General features: G+C 36.6%; 1 protein-coding gene across 2 annotated transcripts in view; it reads right to left on the reverse strand.

The window, feature by feature from the left end:
* Positions 1-23852, reverse strand: part of RERG (RAS like estrogen regulated growth inhibitor) — a 102558-nt gene that overhangs the window by 11180 nt on the left and 67526 nt on the right. The window lies entirely within an intron of this gene.

Here is a 23852-nt window from a genome sequence, read left to right on the forward strand (position 1 = left end):
ATATAGTTTTTAGCCAAACAATGAATTTAGCCATAAACCATTACAATATGGATGTCTAAAGTTTGAATACTGATAATGATTGATAAAGACCAGTTAAAATGTGATGCTTTTTACTGTAATGAAAAGATATTTGTATTATAAAAAATATTCAAAATTACAGATTTTATTAGTGAATCATTAAAGCTTCTCAAAAGTAAGGCCAATGAAGTACTTACAGTCAGGATCAGCATCTGGAACTATGCTATTCACTTCACTTGCATGATCTCCTCGACCAGCACTTCACCCCTGAGAGGCAGGTACTAGGATTGACTCCATTTTTCAGATAAGGAAACTGAGGCTCTGAGAGGTTAACTCATTTAACTAAGCTCACCTAGCTAGTTAGTGGCTGAATCAGGATGTGAATTCAAGAGGCTGTTTCCGAAGCCTGTAATTTCTCCATTGTCTAAACTGAATTTAAGGCCAAGGCCATCTGGCTAATATTTAACTAGAAGGTGAGTCAGAAAAAGAGCGATGCTTGAGAGAGGTGGATTCTATTGTCCTTAAAAAACCGATGGGACACAATGCTGAACATTTTTTTATTCTTGTATTATAGTTGAAAACAATGGTTTTTAATCTTTAAAAAAACTTTTTTTGGAGGAGAGTATCACAAACAGTTTAAAAATAGAATGTAAGCTTTGGACCCTTTCCCTGGAAAAATGTATATACACACAGTCTAGTATATAATTTCAGCAGGCTCACCAGCCCTTTGAATACCCTTGATGGTCTTCCTGGGATCCCACTGACCCTAACTAAAGAATCAATGTCTACTGTATTTTATCATTTAAAAATGTCTATTGTGGTAGTTTTACTGAAATGCCCTTTATGTAGTAGTCTATAAAGATAATCCTTGGAGAAACAAGACTATTTAGTTGAAAGTCACTGACAGTCTCTCCTTTGTCTGTTGCCTCTGTTAAGATCAACAGGGTATATACCCCTCTACCGCAGTGATTTATATGAGAGATCCCAGTGCAAATTGCAATGAAAACCTCATAAAACAGACTACAAGTAAACGTGCCTTGGCTGGAGACTGAAAGCAGCAATGTTCTTTCTAATTACAGAGTGTGAGGCCAGATTTGAGCCAAAATATTTTCAGTGCCTAAAGTAGCAAGGCCACTGACCCTATAGTACTTCCCACAGTGAGTGTACTTGTGGTTTGATCTTCAACTTGCAGAGTCTGTCACTGTCCACTCTCTTGAGACTGTCTTTTTTTTTTTTATGTAAGAAACTGTAAGCCCTAGACGGATATTCTTCTGTTTTTCAATTGTCAGTGTTAGTATACATAACTGCTTGCAGTATTCAAAGAGTTTCACATTTTATCAGAACATGGAGTTTTAACTCAAAATGTTGTGACCTAGAAAAATTCATTTATCTGACATCTTCAAGGCATGAGCTATTAAAATTAACAAAATTTTTTACATAACTGAAGTTTGAAGTACCCCAGTTCCCAGACCATTTAAATTTAATCATTTCTCACATAAATCTTTATAAAATGTTTTAGACAGGCCATTCGCCTTTCAAAACCAAGTATACCGAGTAGAACTAAATCACTCTTAAACGTCTGGATCTTAGTTAAGAATCTTGATTAGTGTCCTGTGTAGTTATGTGACGATACTTTTAGAAGCTGTAGAGTCTTTGAGGCAAAACAATTCTAAAGTGCTAGGGCTTGCTTTTGCATATTTTAATTTTTGGTTATATAAATATATTTTTTCATATACACACATATATAACTTTTTCCTCCCTGAAATACCATGGCTTTCTCTTTTTGCCACAGTTTCCGAGACTACCTCTAATAATCTATCTATAAATGTACTTTGTTACTTTTATTATCCCAAAGATGGATAAGCCATATTAACAAGCTTGTTAGAATTTTGTCTAATATTGGAGTAAGTTAGTTCTGGGATTTGGTTTTAAACAATTTGTTCCAAGAATATAAAAATGATTCTGGTGCACCTTTGAGTTATCCTTTTGTTGTTGATAACGTCATTCCTGCTGACTCCTGGGTTTGGGGCTTAGTTTCAGATTGCCACCTTGCAATGGGCAGTGCTGCTCGGCTTAATCAATGAAATCAATCTACACATTTTTATATTCTTTTTAAAGGGATCTACATCTTTATGTCATGGTTATTTTAACAAAGGAATCATACATTTAAAAAAAGTTCAATCTACTTCAAATGCAGTAAAAATCATCAAAAGCCATGTTGAAAAATGGACATGTCATATATTCATTTTTTGAAAACATGTTTTCATCTCTCACAGATTATTCATGGAAAAGACAAAAGCATTTTATATATTATTAAGTTTTCAATAATATCATAATGTAAAATTATTAGTTGAAAGAATGAAAATAATTTTACATCTTTGGAAATGATATCTGCTAAAGGCTCTATTGTTATTTAAATTGTCTGAGGTGTGTAAGTGACATTCACCATTTATTGATGCAATTACAAAACTTCACCAGTATTATTTCGTCCCTAGTTTTATTATAATTTTATTATGAAATATAATTTTCATATGGGATATATCTTACCAAGTCTCACCTCCTCCACCACGACTACTCTCATCACATGGTTTTACCTCTTAACAATAATACAATTGCTTTCTCAGTGGTGTCCCTATTTTAACTGCACCCCCCAGTACTCCCTTAAACTACTCCCCACACAGCAGCCAATGATTCTGTTAAAACTTGAACCATCTCTCACAGCTTTTTCCCCAAATGCTCGCTGACCTCATCTCATTGAATAAGTATTTTTCGAGTGACTTCTCTGTGCCAGGTTCTGTTTTAGGTGTTTGTAATAATCCAGTAAACAATTGAGACAAAGATCTCTGAACTTACCAAGCTTATATTCTTCTAGGAGGAGACAGTTTTTAAAAAATAAAAATAATAAATAAATTACAATAGTCTGTTAGAGGTGTTAAGTGCTATCAGATAAAATAAGAAGAGCAAGGTAAAGGGGATTCAGCATTGGGAGATGAAGGTGTGAGAGTTGTTATTTAAGATTGGGTGACCAGGGTAATTCTTGATGAGAAGGTGATAGAAGAAAGAGATGAGGGAAGATATGTGGGGGGAACAGTGCTTCAGAAAGAGGGAACAGCCAGTGCAAAGGCCCTACAGCAGGAATGTGTGCTTGATATGCTCAAGGAATATTAAGCAAGCCAGTATGGCTAAAGCAGAATGAGCAATAATAAGTATAGTAGTTGATTAGTTTATTTTCTGTCTGTCATGATTATCAATGTAAGCTAGTTTCCAACAAAACAGAAAATTCACTAAATAGAACTTAATTGAAAGAAATATTATTAAAAGTGACATCAAGATAATAAATAAATAGGATAAAATTCTGTTTATAAGCAAGAGTTAGAAGGGAAAATTTCTATATTAAAACAGCCATACTATTTCTAAAGGTTAACAAGACTGGGCTAGTTTTTCAAAATAATTGCTGATGTCATTATCACGATGAGGCAGACATCTGAAGTACCAGCTTTAATGATTATAATGATATTTTTAAATGAAAATTGATTGGATGTAATCTGTGCAATAAACCAACTTTTAGAAAGAAATGAACTTTTCAAGGTAAATGAAAACTAACACACATGATATTCTTATACTTTAAAAAAATTTAAGAGATATACTCAAGAGAGATTCAGACAGAACTTTCAAAGGTTACTTTTTAGACTCATATTCTTAAAAAAAATCCTGTTATGTATGTCATTATTTTTCACTTATACAATCATGAAATAACCTGGTTAACAATCTGTATAATATAACTGTGTTGTAAGATACTTAAGCATATGAGACCCCCTAAATGTTTGTGATCATTGTCTTTTCTCTAGGTCTCTTAAAGATGTATCCTTATTATTAAAAATCTAGTCTTTTTGTCTGAAAGGAACTTTTATCTCTTTACTGATGCATATTGAATGTGTTCTCAGTTAAAGCAGTTTCCAATTACCTGTCCTCTCCAAACTCTGGCTTTCTCATCTATAATATATGGATAGCAATATCACCTTGCAGCTCATAGTTGATTCTTTTGCTTCTCCTGGATCCTCATATACCTCTGCAACATGAATTTCAATCATTTCCCATAGCACTCCTTACATCACCCCACCAGACTGATTGTACTCCTTACTAACATCATGCATATTCATCTCTTAATGCCTCTAATCACATTTCTACTGCTGCCTTGAAAGTCCTTATCTAACTAATAAAATCCTAATCATCCTTCAAAATCTAGTTCAAATATAACCTCCTTTATGAAACCTTTCCTTTCTTTCTGTATCAGTTAGCAATTGCCATGTAACAAATACAACCCCAAACTCAGTAGCATACAACAATAAGCATTTATTATGGGAAAATTATCATGTGCTTATAGAATCGTGGTCAATTGATTATCTTGGGAAAAAATCCAGCTGAAAAGTGTTTAAAATAGGTCAGAATTTTTAGGATAGGAAAAGAATTTCTGCTTCAATTGAGAGTACTTCAAGGAACATTAATTTTCACCTGCCCATTTTGACTAACTTTTGAACTTGCCTTTGATCCTGGTAACACACCCAATGAAAACCCTTAATTTCACATAGTGCTAAGATGGTGCTCATTATCTCCTACATTCATATGATAATGAAAAGTTATTATGAATATGTATTAAGTGATGTATATGGTTTTTATTCTGTAACCTGCAAGACTTTCATACAAAATATATTTATTTTTAAATTGTAAGACCAGGTAACTTTTAAATACTTTAAATGACCTTCCACAAGAGTCTATTAAATTTAGAGCAATTATTTCATGAAGAGTTTTAATTATTCTGTGAAAAACAAACAAAAACTTTTGTTATAGGAAAAGAAAGCAGATATGGATAATAGTAGCATAATCAGAGTCCATTCTGGGTTGTAAGTATATTTACTGCCCATTATCTGAATTATTTTTCCTATATTTTTACAACCAAACTTCTCAATGTTTAATACAAATGTTAAAGCTTAAAAACCATGAAAAAACATTATAATAAACTTACACAGTATCCCAAATGTGAAACTTCTCAAAATTATGATGCATAGAAGATAGAACATCTCTCTTTTCCTCTTCTTCCCATTTCTACTTCATTACACTACTTACAGTGTAACTACTTGGTCAGCAAAAAATGTGAAACAATGGTATACATTACCAAGCTTAAATGGGTGGCAAAAGTCAACACTAAATTGCTTTCAGTTTGAATTTTATGAGTGATAGGGAAAATGTCACAATAAGTAAAATATTTGAAAAATAATGAAAAAGAGAAAGAGGAAAGAGTTTAATACCACTTGGGAATGGTTTCCTCACTTCACTAAGCACAACCTCAATTTAAACAATATCATAAAAATTATAATGGGAAAACAGTAAGAAAAAAATAGTGCAGTTTTGTCGGTATTGTTATCCACCTTCCTTTATTGAGTGTGTGCTATCAGGTCAGGTGCTGTGCTATATCTTTACATGTATATGTTTACTCTTCATTGCCCCATAGCATGGAATATATGCATATGATTATGTATATGGATACACATATTATAGGTATGTGTGTACCTCAAGGAAGAAATGGAGGCTCAGATAATTTACATTTCTTCCTGAAATATGTGCCCACTCTTGTCTGACACCAGTGTGTCACCCTCTCTTATTTAGTGGAAGCCCCTCTTTTTACAGATGAGGAATTTGCCACTAGAAAGCTGACAAGTCTTATTGGTACACTCCTCTATTGTTACTAGACTCTTAATTTGAAAAATTTCAGGGAGAAAGTTCTATGTACTTTAGAAACAGGGTCTATTTTGAAGAAAATATATTGTTTAGTCACCCAAAACTGCTTTTGTGACCAAAAAAGGGATCAAAACCCTGGTGAAAATAAAGGCTTGAAATGTCTCTAGAAAAAAGTGAGTTTCTAGACGCTTCTGAACATTCCTGGGCTTCTTTTCTTGCCTTTGTGTGGGGCACTGACCCTACTCCTTTCATTTTGTAATGCATGGTGTACTAACACAGAGAGAGAAAATGCAGTCATCCTCATGGTATCATTTGGCTTCATCGGAACGTGGTTTGCTGTATGTTTCTTCAAGGTTGCTTTCAAGGTTAATAATTATTATATTAAATACATTGCAGAGATCCTTACTCATTTTGAGTGTCCCGTAAATAATTTCAGGCTGATTACTTTTTTAACTTTGCACCCTGGAAAGTCCAAAGAAGCTAAAAACTAGTCAGCATATTAAGTAGGTAACCCAGAATGGAACTAAATCAATGAAAGGGAAAAAGAAAGATGTATTTAGAAAGCAATAGACTCATAGATAATGTAACTATTCACCAGAGCATTTCTACTTGTGGTAACCAGTGAAGGATCACCTCCTCTTTCAAGTCTTCCCTGGCCTTCCCAAGCCGTTAATCACTTCCTATGTGATGTGAAATCGTCACTTGTTTCTTCTCTATTATAAAACGTGCACAGCTGCCTTGGAAATTATTCACTTATACTACCTTATGTGTTACAAATTGTGAGTGACCTGAGATCAGAGATTAAGCCTTGCTCACCTTTATCTCCCATGGCTGGCATACTGCCTGATACATGATATGTGCTAATAAATATTTGAAGAAACCAATAAGGAAACAATTAAAATCTGGATAAATTATTTGGCCCCCGTATTACTACTGTACTCAGGTTGGTACTCTAGTGTGTTTTTATTATCTGAAAACATCTTCTTTACAGCAGAACTTCCAGTGAATATATGGCACCACTTCTCAGGTTCAATGTCTACTTCAGATGTCTATTGAAAACCTGATTCATCAACCTACAGGCCCCTTCTCTCGGACCAGAGGAAACCACAGCCCCAGACCTCATACTACTATCAGCCCTAAGTTTAACTCCAAACCTTCAGTGGTCATAAGCAGCAGAGAAATAAAAATGAGCTTACTTACAGAAATAGAGCGAATTCTACCTTAGACCTGTGGAGATAGTTTATTGCTGAATAAATTAATTTTGTAGAACTAAGTACCTATTTAATAACTATATGAGCTGTTGGATTAAAGTGTATATACTCTTAGAAAATACTGTTAAGTAGATTTTAGTTATGATTTAAATAAAGACACTAATGGAATTTCTGGAATGCTAACTATCAAAAGGGTAGTTTGTATTGAATATTGACTACAAGCTTATTTATTTCTCATAAACACTCTCAAAAGTAGGAATTAATGTTCCTATTTTACACATAAGAAACCTGAACTGAAAAGTAAATAAACTTGTCTATTTTGCAGAGCAGTCAAGTGACAGAACTGATTGAACCCAGGTTTGTTTACTTTAAAATGCATGCTTTTTCTAATGTCCAATATTTACCACTATATTTTACTATTTCTATGGATATGATTTAATTCTGAATGGTTGGAATTGTTTTCCCTATGAGCTTACATCTGACAAAGAGGCATGCTTTGAAGAGTGCATTTTTTGTTCATGACTAGATTTCTTCATCCTCAGTGGAGGAAATATCCATGACCAGAAACCATGGCAACACAGAAAGAGAATATGAATTTGAAGATGCAAAAAAGAAATTTTATATAAATAAGATTTTTGTTTTTCTCTTGAAAAGGTCTTTAAAAGATGGAGCAAAAGAAAAAAACAAGTGTGCAATGATACAGACATAAAGTAGTATATGATAAGCAACTGTTTTCTTACTAGTTTCCTCAGTCACTAACAAGTTCCTTCTTTCAACAACACAGAATAGAATGTCAGGAAACATTTTAGGCAGTGAAGAAGACAGCGCAGAAAATAAGACACGGTTCCTATTTTTGAGGAGCTGAGAATTTGCACTTTTGCATGTTCCAGGAAAAATCAAAAGACATGTGGGTAATTTAGAATATTGTCTAAGTCCTGTTATGATGCCTGGGTAAAAGAAGGAAGGCCAGAGTGAGGTGAGTCTAACCGATTTAAGTGCCTCAAAGCCAGAAAACCTTCTTGTGTTTTCCAGAAGAGAAAGTGTAATAGACAAAATCAGAGTAATATGTATAAAGTGTCAATCCTCTGATTGCTTCTGTTCCATCTTTGAGATGGATGGGGTTTGGCTAAAATATAAGAGGAAGTTCAGTTTTACCTTTTTCCTTCCCTCACCCTGACCTCAATCATCCTCCTGTCAAATCAAGCCTCCAGATAAAATTTCCCTATTCCCCACCCCCTGGATCTGACACTTCTGGTCTTTTGTACTTTATTCCTGGGTCTCTCTTCAACCACCAAGCCCCAAGTTCATGTTCTTCCTTTTAGCAGGCTTCTCTTTCTCTGACTACACTAGCCTCCCCCAAGAAACATGGGCCGTTGTGCCTCAAATCAAGGACTGAACTATAGAAATCTCAGCACAAAGACAATCTAGAAAGACCTGTGGGGGACAGCACAGCTCTTTGAAGTTTGGGCTTAACAGCTGCAAGTATGGCTGAAACCAAGAATGTGGCACTTTGGAATCTCAGGACTCCTAGTCAAAGCAGACTAAAAGCCCTTTCTTCACTGAAAGGGGATGGAAATAGGTTGCCCTGGAAATGAGATGACAAAAAAGCACCCAGAAATTGTGTGACTTGAAATGTCAGATTTTTTTTTTAATTTTTAATTTTTTAAAGTTTTATTGAAGTATAGTTGATTTACAATGGGCTAATTTTTGCTGCACAGCAAAGTGATTCAATTATACATATATATTCTTTTTCATCCTCTGAAATGTCAGATCTTTTTTTTTTTTTTTTTTTTTTTTTTTTTGCGGTATGCGGGCCTCTCACTGTTGTGGCCTCCCCCGTTGCGGAGCACAGGCTCCGGACGCGCAGGCTCAGCGGCCATGGCTCACGGGCCCAGCCGCTCCGCGGCACATGGGATCCTCCCAGACCGGGGCACGAACCCGTATCCCCTGCATCGGCAGGCGGACTCTCAACCACTTGCGCCACCAGGGAGGCCCTGAAATGTCAGATCTTAATGAGAGGGGCTCAGAGCAAAGATGTGTGCACAGAAATCAGATTTCAGATTTACTGATATCTAAATTTAATATTTTCAAATGCTTCTTGTATGGCTCTCTCATTAAGTCTTTCTCTCCTCCCCACATATATGAGAGTTACACACATTTATTTAATCATTAAATATTTATTAATCACTGTGCTAGACATGAAAGAAAGCAAGATAGAGGATTCCCTAAGCAAGATCTTTGAAATGACTTCATATTAGACCTAAATTGTGAGCTAAGTCTTGGATGAGTTGAACTTGCTAACTTAGGGAGAGTACAGCAAGCAAAGAGCATCATGTTCAAAGGCTTCCCATGAGTCATGGGAGACCCTGGTTCATTTAGGAATCACAAGCGGTTCAGCGTAGGTTGAGTGGTGTGTGGATGGAGCTATGTAGGGGGTAGGTTGTGAGGTTCTTCACAGCCCAGACTATGAAGGAGCTTATATGTCACATTGACGAGCTTGGATTTTACTGTGAAGTCTATGGGCACACAGAGGTTCTGAGTAGGGAGATGGCTCAATTCGAGCTGGTTACCTATGGAAATTATTCACTGATTAGATGTACAAAGTGTGAGAGAGGGATTGGTCTATATGGAATAAAAGTCTGAGTTATTCTCTGAGGCAGAATAAAATGGAGAAATGAGTTAAGTGCAAGTGAGGTTGGATTTGAACATGTTGAACATGAGACATTAATGAAAACATCCAGGTAGAGAAGTCCCATCTCTCCATCCATCCACCCATCCATCCACCCATCCATTCATCCATCCATCCATCCATCCATCCATCCATCCATCCATCCATCCATCCATCCATCTTCTATGCTTCTATTTATCTACCCATTTATCATACATTCAACATTTATTTATTAAATGCCTGCCATGTCCCAGTCACTGCTAAGCACTGTCCCACAGGGAGCTGACATCATAGCATGAAGCTGGAGAGAGTTGATCATTGCTAGAATGATACTTTCTAGTGATTGGCAAATGCAATGGGCATAGTTAAGATGCTCAATGTAGATAAAGAAAAGAGGACTTAGCACAGAAGTGCTATATATCTTCAATGTCATCTCATGATGACTTCTCTTGATTCTTATGTTCTCTTCCTTCTCAACTCCTAAAATTTCTAGCTGAACTAAAAAATTTAACAGATCTAGTCAGGGGACAAAAATTTGTTCATATAGCCATAGTTTCTGAAGCAGTCCCATCCCCCATCTCCTACTCCTTGTTCTATTTCCTGTGATGGTCAAAATAAATTGACATAAAAAACATTCAAGCCCCATAAAAACATGGAGATTGAGCAATTTAATGGAAATTTTAAATTAATGCAGTATAAAAGTGGATGCTTTATAATGCCAGAAGTTCAAATGAGATGTAAATTAGTTCCAGATGGGGGTCTAAGGATTGCTTTTAAATTATTGTTTATTTAAGCCTGAACATTTTGACTTGTCCTGCATTCTGACAAAAATATCACTCTGAGAAAGAGTTACAGAATTAAAGTCAGTTCTCTGTGCAGGAAAAATTTTAAAGATAAATGGTGTAATCTCCAAGAATTATTAGGGAGATGATTTATTTTGTATCTGAAAACCTAGCCTTGGAGTCTAGCTTCAGTGCATTTCAAGTCTTGAAAATTGACTTACTTTGGTATGGAATGGTAAGGTAAGGATTTGGTTTTTGAAGGTTAATAAGTCAAAAGCTATGGATTCTGTGCCCAGGAATTCGAACCACTTTTATATAAGTTGGAAATTATTATTCATTTTAATCATTATTCATTTTAATTATAATTCAATTTAATTATAATTTAATTATAAGTGGTCCTTAAGAAATAAATTACCGAATTTCCTAAGCCAGAGTTTTAAATTTAATAATTTATAATTATTTTCATTAAAATAATATTTTATACCAAGCCATTATATTTAAGAAGAATTATCTGTGTTGTATTAAGTATTTTTCTAAATATTTCAAGAGATTTGGATATAAAATTCTAATTTTTAATTTTTACTCTTTTCTGGAAGAGGAACGTGTATGGTGTTAATGTCTGAATTTCTTTTCCTATGCTTATATTACGATAACGCACAAGAAATTGGCAACTGGAAACATATGGAATTTGTTGGAGCATAAAACTGATTCAGAATGACTAAATATCCCAGGCAAGCAGAGGAATACCTCATATGATCCCCACTGAATGCCTTCTTTTATAAAGAACCAAGGATCTTATAAGTTATTCCTCTCACACGTGGCCTCTGCTCCAGACTCATTTTGCTTCCTGCCTATATGGGCACAAATGGATTTAAGAGGCTATGTCTATGACTCTGGTCTTGAAGACTTACCTCTAGCAACTGGGTGTCTCCATTTGTAGACCCATCACCACTCCTATTGCTATCTTCATAACCTCATAAGATACAAACAAAACATGGAGCCTTAAAAAAGTTAGAGTTTGTATGGAGAACTAGAGATTGGCAAAATAAGACTGTAAGTGAGAGGAATTGTTAGAGATTGGGTTGGAAAAGGGCCCACACTATGGACAACTTATAAGCCAAGCTAAGATATTTCTACTTATGCTTAAGATGATGAGAAGCCATTAAGGTATTATAAACACAAAGATGACATGATCATCTTTTTGTTTTATAAAGGCCACTGCTATTTCAGTGCCAAGGTAAGGCTGGAGACAGGAGGACTAGTTAAGGAGCTATTCCAGTACTATAGAAGGAAAAATTCACTCCTATCCACCAGTAAATATGTCAAGTCATAATTGGAATTATACAGTATATAGTCTTTTCAGTTTGACATCTTTCACTTAGCAATATGCATCTTAATTTCTTCCATGTCATGTCCTGCCTTGAGAGCTTATTATTTCTATCTATTGCTGAATATTCCATTGTGTGGGTATACTACAGTTTATCCAGTCACCAGCTGAAGAACATCTTGGATGCTTCCAATTTGGGGCAATTATGTTTTGGCCATAAATATTCACATGAAGGTATTTATGTAGACATAAGTTATCAGATAGTTTGGGTAAATATTTAGGAGCACAATTGCTGGATTACAGTAAGACTACATTTAGCTTTATAAGAAACTGCCAAACTGTTTTCCAAAGTGGCTGTACCATTTTGCATTCCCATCAGAAATGAACGACAGTTTCTGTTACTCTGTATCCTTGTCAGCATTTAGTATTGTCTATTTTGTTTTGATTTTTTTTTGTCATCCTATTAAGTGGGCATTGTTATCTCACTGTTGTTTTCTTACAATTCTCTAATGACAAATAAGGTTGGAAATAATCTTTCATGTAATTGTTTGCTATCCATATATCTTCTTTGGTGAGGTGTCTGTTCAGATCTTTTATTCCTTTGAAAAAAATAGACTTTATTTTTTAGAGCAGTTTTAGGTGTTCTGCCTTGCCATCCCTCCCTCTCTCCTAACTCCTGGTTACCACTAATCTTTTTATTGTCTCCATAGTTTTTTTTTTGTTTTTTTTTTCTTTTTGCGGTATGCGGGCCTCTCACTGTTGTGGCCTCTCCCGTTGCGGAGCACAGGCTCCGGATGCACAGGCCCAGCGGCCATGGCTCACGGGCCCAGCCGCTCCGCGGCATATGGGATCCTCCCAGACCGGGGCACGAACCCGTATCCCCTGCATCGGCAGGCAGACTCTCAACCACTGCGCCACCAGGGAGGCCCATTGTCTCCATAGTTTTGCCTTTTCCCAGAATGTCATATAGTATGAGAGCTCCTGTTGCTCCACATCATTGCCAGCATTTGGTGTTTTCTGTGAGATTTTGGCCATTCTAATAGGTGTGAATGGTTTATCATTGTTGTTTTCATTTTCAAATCTGTAATGACATATGATGTGTAACATCTTTTTATATACTTATTTGGCTTCTGTGTTTTGTCTTTGGTGAGGTATCTTCAGATATTCTGACTATTTTTTAATGTTTTTTTTTTATTTTTGAGTTTTAAGAGTTCTTTGTATATTCTGGATAGCAGTCCTTTATCAAAATATCCTTTGCAAATATTTTCGCTCAGGCTGTGCCTTGTCTTCTCATTCTCTTGACAATGTCCTTCACAGAGCAGAAGTTTTTAATTTAGAAGTTTTTAATGATTTTCATCAACCATTTCTTTCATGGATTGCACCTTTGGTATTGTATCTAAAAAGTCATTGCTATACCAAAGGTCACCTAGATTTTCTCCTATGATATATTCTAGGAGTTTTATAGTTTTGCATTTTATATTTAGGTCTATGATCCATTTTGACTTAATTTTTGTGAAGGGTATAAGCTCTGTATATAGATTTTTTTTTTCATGTGGACATTCAGTTGTTTCAGTACCATTTGTTGAAAGACTATCTTTGCTCCACTGTATTGTCTTTGCTTCTTTGTCAAAGATAGTTGGCATTATTTGTGTGAGTTTATTTCTGGTCTTTATTGTGTTCCATTGATCTATTTGTCTACACTTCACCAATGCCACACTGTCTTGATTACTGTAGCTTATAGTAAATCTTGAAGTCAGGTAGTATCAGCTCAACTTTGTTCTTCTCTTTCAATATTGTGTTGGCTATTCTGGGTCCTTTCCCTCTCCATATAAACTTTAGGATTAGTTTGTCTATGTTCACAAAATAACTTGCAAGGAATTTGATTGGGATTGTAGTGAATCTTTAGGTCAAGTTGGGGAATGTTGTCATCTTGACAATATTGAGTGTTCCTATATATAAACATGGAATTTATTTAGTTCTTGGATTTTTAAAGTCAGAGTTTGGTAGTTTTCCTCATATACATCTTATACATATTTTATTAAATTTCTACCTAATCATTTCATTTTCGGGGTGCTAATAAAAATGATATTATGGAGGCTTCCCTGGTGGTACAGTGGTTGAGAGTCTGCCTGCCAATGCAGGGGACACGGGTTCGTGCCCCAGTCTGGGAAGATCCCACATGCCCAGAGCAGCTAGGCCCATGAGCCATGGCTGCTGAGCCTGTGCTCTGCAACGGGAGAGGCCACAATAGTGAGAGGCCCGCGTACCGCCAAAAAAAAGATATTATGGGCTTCCCTGGTGGTGCAGCAGTTAAGAATCTGCCTGCCAATGCAGGGGACATGGGTTCAAGCCCTAGTCCTGGAAGATCCCACATGCCACGGAGCAACTAAGCCTGTGCACCACAACTACTGAGCCTGCGCTCTAGAGCCCACAAGCCACAACTACTGAAGCCTGCACTCCTAGAGCCCGTGCTCCACAACAAGAGAAGCCACCGCAATGAGAAGCCCTCACACCACCATGAAGAGTAGCCCCCGCTCACTGCAATTAGAGAAAGCCCATGTGCAGCAACAAAGATCCAACTCAGCCAAAAATAAATAAATTTTAAAAAACGATATTATGTTTTCAGTTTCAAATTCCACTTGTTCATTGCTGGTATAAAGGAAGACAATTGACTTTTTTTTTAATTTAATTTAATTTATTTATTTTTATGCAGCAGGTTCCTATTATCTATTATATATATATATATTAGTGTATACATGTCAATCCCAATTTCCCAATTCATTCCCCCCCCCACCCATTTTCCACTCCTTTGTGTCCATACGTTTGTTCTCTACATCTGTGTCTCTATTTCTGGGAAGACAATTGACTTCTGTGTTTTAATCTCATGCTGCAACCTTGCTATAATCATTTATTATATACAGGAGGTTTCTTTCTTTTTGTCTCTTCTTTTGGATTTCCTACATATATGTGATGGCATTATTTCCTTCTTTCCAATCTGTATACCTTTTATTTTCTTTCCTCGTCTTATTGCATTAGCTAGAATATCCAATACAATGTTGAAAAGGAGTGGTGAAAAGGTCATCCTTTCCTTGTTTCTGATCTTAGCAAGAAAACGTCTAGTGTCACACCATTAATTATAATGTTAGCTGTTGGGGTGTTTTTTTGGTAGATATTCTTTATTAAGTTATTCCTCTCTATTCCTAGGTTGCTGAGAGTTTTCATCATGAATGAGTGTTGAATTTTGTCAAGTGCTTTTTCTGCACCTATTATTGTGATCATGTGATTTTTTTTCTCTTGCCTGTTCATGTGATAGTTCCATTAGCTTATGTCTAGGTAAGCTAACTTTGGCTATAATTTTCTGTATTCACCTGTCTCTCTCTAGATTTCAGGATATGGTATATTGCTCAGCAACTTCAATTTTTTTGATTGGACCAAAAAAAGTAATGGATTTTGTTTTGTTCAGCTTTTTTGTTGCTGTTGTAAGGATAAGGGTGATGATTTAGAAGCTCTTTACATTTCAGGGCTGAAATTGGAAGGTTGTTTAGATATTTTACAGTATAAGTAGGTTTCAGAGCTTCTTTATCTCACTGTTATTTCTGCCTTTTCAGTATTCTCTCACTTTTCTTTCAGCTCAGCCATATGTGATATATATTCTAGTATTTTTCATGTGTGCAATGCAAAATGGATTTCACTGACCTACATTGGCATCATAGGACTTAGAAACAGAGTTCAATTAACAAGTATTTAATATTTCACCATTAGTTTTATTTAGTTTTTTCTAACTCTTTCAAGTTAATCATATTCACTTAACTTTAGACATATACACATATATATGATTACATACTCTTAATTATCCTCTACTAAGAAATGTGTTAAATTTTTTCATATACTCATAAACCTACATGGGTTATCTTTTAGTCTTAATAATCCCAGAGTCATTGTTTTCTTCAAATGAGCAAGTTATACTTCAGATTCACTTTGCTAGTCTTATTTTCTTTTCAACACAAATGACACAAGGATATTCTCTTGCTAGCAATTTCTCTAACAGTAAATTGTGAGACAAGACCAATATCTAATATCTAGAAATTAGTGAACACAGAACAATGTTTCTATGTTGCTCACTAGAGTATTTTATAAGATGATTTCACTTTATAATTACCTTTGTTCTGAAATAAATTAATTTTAAAAGCTCACCAAACGATTGTCATGTTCATTTATTTATTATATACATGATCCTAATATGTGTGTATGGCTGATAACGCTCATGTGGTGTAATTTGAGTGTCAACTATGGATTATTTGGTGGTGAATTATCAACTAGTCTCTTTTTCTATTTTAATTTTTCTAGCATCTTCTCTGGATAATAATAATAATAATATTTGGGGTCTAAAGGAGGAGAGAAGAGAGGGAGAGTGGGGAGAGAAGAAATTAAAAAATGTAATACGAGTCTCTCTTGTTAGATAAAATTAAACTACTAAAAAATTCACTGGCGTGTAAGGACATTGATTGGAGGCAGAGACGCATCAGAAAAGAAGTGATATGATCTGAGTGCTCTGCAGATAATAGACTCTCGGGAGTAGGGCAAGGGAAGAAGCAGGGAGAACAATTTGGAGGTTATTGTGATATCTGAGATCATGGCAGCTTGGACCAGGGAGGAGCCATGGAGGTGGTGGGAAATAATCAGATTTGCTTTGGGACTGGCTACAGAGTATGAGAAGGAAAGAAGGTTGGAGGATGACTCCAAGGTTTATGACCTAAGAAACTAGAAAGATGAAGTGCCCTTTCCTTACATGGGGAAAAACTATGAGTAGAGAAGATTTTAGAGGAAAGATCAGGAGTCAGCTTTGAACAAGATAAGTTTGTGATATCTTTAGGACATGCAGTGGAGATGTGAAGAGGTAGAGGATATAGGAATCTGGAGTTGAGGGCAGAGATCCAGGCTAGAGATGTAAATTTGCAAATATGTCAGTATAAAGATGGTATTTAAAGACACGAGACTGGATGAAGTCACCTGAAGACCGTATAGATACAGGAGCACCCTGAACACTGGGGCACCTCTAACTTTTAGCAGTTGGGTTGATGAGGTAAAAGCAGTGAAGGTGACTGGGAAGGTGAAGTAGGAGGAAATCGTAAAGGGTTTAGAATCATGGAAGCTATGCAAAGAAAGTCTTTCATGAAGAAGAGGTTGATCAACTGTTTCAAGGTTGCCAGTAAGTAAGAGGAGGACTGAGAATTGGATTTGGCTGTGTGAAATCACGGATGATGGAGTGGTATGGATGGCAGCTTGATTGGAGTGGGCTCAAGAGAATACAGAGGAGAGGAAATGGAGAAGTAGATGTAGACTTTTAAGCTATTATGAAAACGTTCTGAATCACACAAAAATCACAGAGATGGACCCATTTCAAACATTTATCAGTCATCATTTTGTTTGACGATACCACTTTTTTTTTTTTTTTTTTTTTGCGGTAGGTGGGCCTCTCACTGCTGTGGCCTCTCCCGTTGCAGAGCACAGGCTCCGGACGTGCAGGCCCAGCGGCCATGGCTCATGGGCCCAGCCACTCCACGGCACGTGGGATCTTCCCAGACCGGGGCACGAACCCATGTCCCCTGCATCGGCAGGTGGACTCTCAACCACTGCACCACCATAGAAGCCCTGACAATACCATTTTTAATCACAGAAATTTAAGATGTTCATTTACTATTTAGTAGTTTAAATGTGGAATGCCACAGAAAGAAGAGTAGAACAAAATGAAAGTTGTAAAATGAAAGAGGGGGACAATGTTGTGAAGCATTTACTCAAGTGGTTTTTTTAAAGAAGATTTCTTGGATTTTTTCCCATTCTTTTTTCCCCTTTAAATTAGACCTTGACCTTCACTCCCACAAGGGAAGGTAAGCCAGAGCACAAATATAATACAAAGAGAAACCAGACAGTTACTCCTGGATTTTAGCATTCCAGTGACCAAGATTTTTTTTTTTTTTTTTTTTTTTTTTTTTGCTGTACGCGGGCCTCTCACTGCTGTGGCCTCTCCCGTTGCGGAGCACAGGCTCCGGACACACAGGCCCCGCGGCCATGGCTCGCGGGCCCAGCCGCTCCGCGGCATGTGGGATCCTCCGGGATCGGGGCACGAACCCGTGTCCCCTGCATCGGCAGGCGGACTCTCAACCACTGCGCCACCAGGGAGGCCCAGTGACCAAGATTTTGACATTAACAATTAGATTCTAGACAGAACCCCTTGTCTATCCCTTCGCCCTCCAAACACCCCTATCCTTAGATCCCTGAGATAAGCACTCTTTCTAGTCTAGGAAGAGAGAGGTCAGAGAGAAAAGTAAGTGAAAGAAATTCTGATGTGGAGCTATATCCCTTTCCTCTTTGGCTGAGCCAGAGATGTTGCAGAAGGGGCACGGGAATTCCTAGTTAGCTTTAGGAGGTTTAGAACAAAGGGAAACCTCTCCTCTGCAACCTGTCTTGGTCCGAGAGCCCTCTCCAAATCCTTCGTGACTAAGGAGGAACAGTAGCAGTAGCTCATGGGATGAGTGGGCAGATGCATCTCAAACAGGGTCGCAGAGCCACCGTCCAAGGACCCAGAGCACATACAAAAGCTTGCTCCATGGCTCGGAAAGTGCCACGGGTGTGTCCTCAAGAGCCAGTGGACCTGAGCACATCTTATAGTCTGATGAGGGGATTTCAACAGCAGATGTGCTCAAGATCATCAGCACAGAGGGATGGCCCTGCCTGAATACCAAAGCCAGCAGACACCTTCAGGGACAAACAGTGAAGAACTTCCAAGGCTTGATGGAAGCCCCTGTAACTTCCACTTCACACAAGGGAATAAATAGGCAGCAGCAAAACCCCATAGTGGACCATAAGTCCACTACAAAAAATCTGAAGTTTCAGCATAAACTCATAAAAATTGACTATTTTAAGTTCATTCAGAACACAGAATATGATTGGAGATTGAAATTAGGTAGTTTTAGAAAAATGTATACCAACCACCCGAGCCCACAATTACACACAAAGTGTGTTTACAAGCTCTTTGGGAGAAATTGTGGTATAGGGAAATACAATACACTCTACTTGAAATGGTAAGAATTAGATTTGAGTCCCACCTCTGTAACTTTCCAAAGAATTTCAAGCAAGGAAATTATGCTCTCTGAGCTCTAGTGCTCTTGTTTGTAAAAGGAGAACAAGTAAATATATCCTACAAGACTGCTCTGATTATAAAATGCCACATTACATACAAAAGTGTTTTAAAAAGTATAAATGTTCCAAAATAAAGGGTAAACAAAGTGACACCAGATTCTGCAATGTACCAGGCTCCTTGTACGGGTAAGTATTATATGTATTTTGTGTTGTATTTAACATATTATATGTAGCTATTATATTATATTAGTTTATATTACATTATATTTCTGGCTTGTCTGGGAGAGCCTTATTTTACTGCTATTGCCTTGGCATAATTTTTAAAAATGTGGCTTTTACACTCAAAAGTATTTTTGGTCTAGATGATAACTAACATGGTCACCCTGTATATATTTTCCATATCCTTGCAAGGTAAAGGAGGTATTTTTATTTTCTTTTCATAGGTGAGGTACCTAAAGTTTAAATGGCTTGAGCAGTTTTTCTATGCTCTCACAGCTGGTTATGCTACTCTATGGAAAATCAAATCTAAGCCCGCCAGCTTGAAAGGTCAGGCTGTTGTTCTATCTACTGTGCCCTCATGTAAGGTACAGTGTTACTCTTTTGATTTACCTAAGAGCTATGTGTATGTAAACAGAAGCAATTTCTCTGAGGCACAGAGGTTGGAACCCACTTAGACTGAAGCAGCAAGTCAAAAGCAGAGTGAAGGCTAATCCTTGAATTCCTGAGCAGGCAGCTTCCCAAATCCTGTTTACCTTTAGGGATTTGGCCTTTGCACTAGATTGGCAAACAGTACAAAAACATGCAGATTAGCTTTAAGCAAATCAACTTAGAAATGTTACATTAACAACCCTTCTCTTCAGTTTTCTTTTTTATTTTAGTCAAACATTCTTAAAAAGAAAATCTCTATCTCCCTCAAATCTGCCTTTTCCTTGGTATTCTAAAGCTTTTAATTGTGTCCAGTTTGTAAATCTAATTTAGTGAAACCTCAAAAAAAAGAAAAAAAAAAAAGGTTATGTTTACTTCAGTTAAGCCTGGAGTAAGGTTATGCCAGATCTCATTTTAACAAAATGAATTCACTATCCTCTGGTAAACATTGGTTGAAAGTTATAATTATACTGGTGACCAGAAAGACTCTCTGGCTCTGGTTTACAGAATTATTTGACCTTAAGTTAATATTATAAATCAAAAAGATGAAAATCTGGGCCTGAAAATGAACAGAATTGGTAGTGTAAAATTTGCTCAAAGAAAAAAGCATTTTGCAACATTCTTTAACTAAAACTGTCTTTATAAGTCAAATGAGATGAATATTTGGAGGAATGGTCTTTAGTTAATTTAAACTGAAATAATCTGAAGAAAGATGGAGGAAAAGTGGAATCATTTTATAACTGTAATTGTGCAGATATATTTATTTTTCAGAATAGTGAGTGCATAAATTAGCATCCTCTTATACAGACACAAGATGGGGGAAACTGAAACTCTGAAAAAAAAATACACGTAAATGTAGAACCTGTATCTGAAATTATGCCCACTGACCCAGAATATCTCTATCAAAATGTGATGAACTATTTAGCAACATTCAACAGCAAACAAAGTATTGCTCCAGAATAATTAACTGAAGAAAAGATCTGAATACATTGGATGGTAGACTGTGAGAAATTCATGTATTAAAATACTGAACAAGAGAAACCACTGAATTGTTTTTTACTTGGAAAAATGTACGTTCATAAAATTGGGGCTGAGCCTTCTACCTTTTCTATACAAATGTGTCTCTGGAACCAGACAGCATGTCTTGGAGTCTTGATGGATAATAGTTGTCTGTGTACATGAAACATGCCAAACATGTATGTAAAGTACATCAGATCCCCTCAAAATAACATGGAGGTATGTCGGGATATGAGATCTCCTCTCAAAGAGAGAGAGGTTAGGTAGATCCAGGAAAACACTGCCAAAGTTTTGTGAGTGCAGTATCTTCTTAGATAATTGAACTGAGAGGAAAAAGCCAGAGGGAGAAGTTTTCCAGAAGACAAGGCTACAGGTACATTCAAAACAAATTGCAAGTGAATTGTAGGTAATAAAGTCAAAGGACACAGAAGGCTAGGCAGACTGGCCATCATGGGGACTTTGGGGGTTTCCAAAATGACCACCAGAAATGCTAACTGGAATAAAATAAGAAGAGGTGAATAAAGAATGTAGAGACCCAAACCAAAAATGACCTAAAAAAACCAAAACACAAAACCAGCAAATGATGGGGAATGCCAGTGATGTCAGCACAAGAAGCTTCATAAAGACTAATCTTAGTGTATTAACAATTTAAAGAAAAAGCTTTATGTGAGGTGACTTGATAAATCAGCCATTGATGCCAAGGGCAGAGGCACTGAGGGGACATGAAGTGAATTAAAGAAGGTCACTTTTATTAAAACTACCAATTCCATAGGTATTTAGAGATTTTTTAAAACTCATATATTCCTGCTCCAATATTGTGTCTACTTAGCTCTGAAATGTTGGTCTCTACAGTGAACATCAATGCTCTGGACAATGGTTCCATGAAACTCATTAGTGGTCTTTAACTCTTATTATTGTCCCTAAAAGTAACTGAGAAAAACAAGGCAGTGTTTGTTTATTTGCTCTATATTAAAATCTAGAAAATTTCTCCTATTTTTTTATTAATTCATCTCAGGCTTTCCTTATGTAAGCTGAATTCTGACACTTAATTCTTAGCATTTCATTAGAATATTAAAATGTATCATTATTATTTAAAGCAAAAAAATATGTATCCGCATCTATTATAGAAAAAGGAAACACCATGTTAGGCACTGTGAGTGGAGGAGGGGAATGAAATATAGACACAAAACAGAACTTACACCCAGGGTTTTGAAGTTCTGATGGGTTGGTGGATGCTCACTGGTAACAATAATACAGGGCAAAATGTGACCTGTGTTACGCATTGGCGGGGCAGAGTTCTCCTCTGTAGAAGAGTATGGGAGATTTAACGCTAATGGAAGAAATTCCAGTTTTAGTAATTTATCCCCAAAGATGTTTTTGACAAATACAGAAAGATATACGTACCTAGATGATTCCTATGTCAGTATTTAGCCTATCTGTACTGAATATTAGCCATCTTTACAGAATTTGGAGTTAATAGGAAATAAAATATTTAAAAGACAGTGTGTATACATACTTATGTATATGTGTATAAATGATATCTAGGGCCAGCCTACAGACCCTTACTATCCCCTTCTGTGCCTGTGACAGACATTACTAACTGATCATGGCATACTTTGCTAGTGCTCTCACCATGGCCTATGATCCTTCCTTCTAGACATATTGATCCTGAGAGTTGCTACCAATTGGCAGAGGCAATGCAAGATGAGTGCATTTTATCATCCAGGATATAGGCACATTCTTGTGCCATGCTCCTCGGATCTGTTGTCGTCCTCGGGAGCAGTGAAGGGAAGGCAGTGCAGGTGGAGATCTGAGGTTTCTCACTTTTGCTTCTGCCACAGCAGCTCCTCTGGTTAACATTGTGCACTTCAAAATGAGATTTATTTGGGGCAATGGATTTGTTACTAAGAATTTGAAAAATATTAAGACTTTCCAATGTGGTCCCTTTCTGTCTTTCTACAATCTTCCTAATTGATAAAGACAAGATCCCTGATATTAAACAGCTGGTTCTGTGTGGAAAACACAGTTTATGGATGACTGTATAACATGCTTCCAAGCACACCAGCAAGCAAACTGTCTATTCCATCCGTGAGATACTTTGCTATAAATACCACAACTATGCTTACTCTTTTTATTCTTTTAAATTTCTTGATATTTCATTCACATTATGGTATTTAACTATGTCAAAAATGAGTTATTTTTATTGTGTAAGTAAATTTAAACTTGTGCACTTTCATACTGCAGAGCAACTAAGCCCGTGTGCCACAACTACTGAGCCAGTGGTCTAGAGCCCACGAGCCACAACTACTGAGCCCACGTGCTGCAAATACTGAGGCCTATGTACCTAGAGCCCATGCTCAGCAAGAAAGAGAAGCCAGCACAGTGAGAAGCCCGCGCACCTCAATTAAGCATAGCCCCTGCTCACCACAACTAGAGAAAGCCTGCACAGCAACAAAGACTCAACACAGCCAAAAATAAATAAATAAAAATAAATTTATAAAACAAAAACAAAAAAACTCGTGTGCTTTGCAGGAGCAACTAATTATTAACTGATTTTATTTTTTAAATCCAAAAATTATTTAGATCAAACTATCTTTTGTTCTAATGGTTTTAAAGATAAAAAGTGGCCTCTAATTCTCTTATATAGGTTAAAAGTTAGCTCTCTAAAGAGTGTAACTTGCTACAATTATTTTGGAAAAGAATATGCCAATAAATACTAAAGCTAAAAATATGCTAAGTGTCCATCATCGGATGAATGGATAAAGATGACGTGGCACATATATACAATGGAATATTACTCAGCCACAAAAAGAAACGAAATTGAGCTATTTGTAATGAGGTGGATAGACCTAGAGTCTGTCATACAGAGTGAAGTCAGAAAGAGAAAGACAAATACTGTATGCTAACACATATATATGGAATTTAAGGAAAAAAAATGTCATGAAGAACCTAGGGGTAAAACAGGAATAAAGACACAGACCTACTTGATAATGGGCTTGAGAATATGGGGAGGGGGAAGGGTAAGCAGTGACAAAGCGAGAGAGAGGCATGGACATATATACACTACCAATCGTAATGTAGGTAGCTAGTGGGAAGCAGCTGCATAGCACAGGGAGATCAGCTCAGTGCTTTGTGACCGCCTGGAGGGGTGGGATAGGGAGGGTGGGAGGGAGGGAGATGCAAGAGGGAAGGGATATGGGAACAGATGTATATGTGTAACTGATTCACTTTGTTATAAAGCAGAAACTAACACACCATTGTGAAGCAATTATACTCCAATAAAGTTGTAAAAAAATATATATATATGC

This window comes from Mesoplodon densirostris, chromosome 11 (assembly GCF_025265405.1).
Source record: "Mesoplodon densirostris isolate mMesDen1 chromosome 11, mMesDen1 primary haplotype, whole genome shotgun sequence".
NCBI lineage: Eukaryota > Metazoa > Chordata > Mammalia > Artiodactyla > Ziphiidae > Mesoplodon > Mesoplodon densirostris.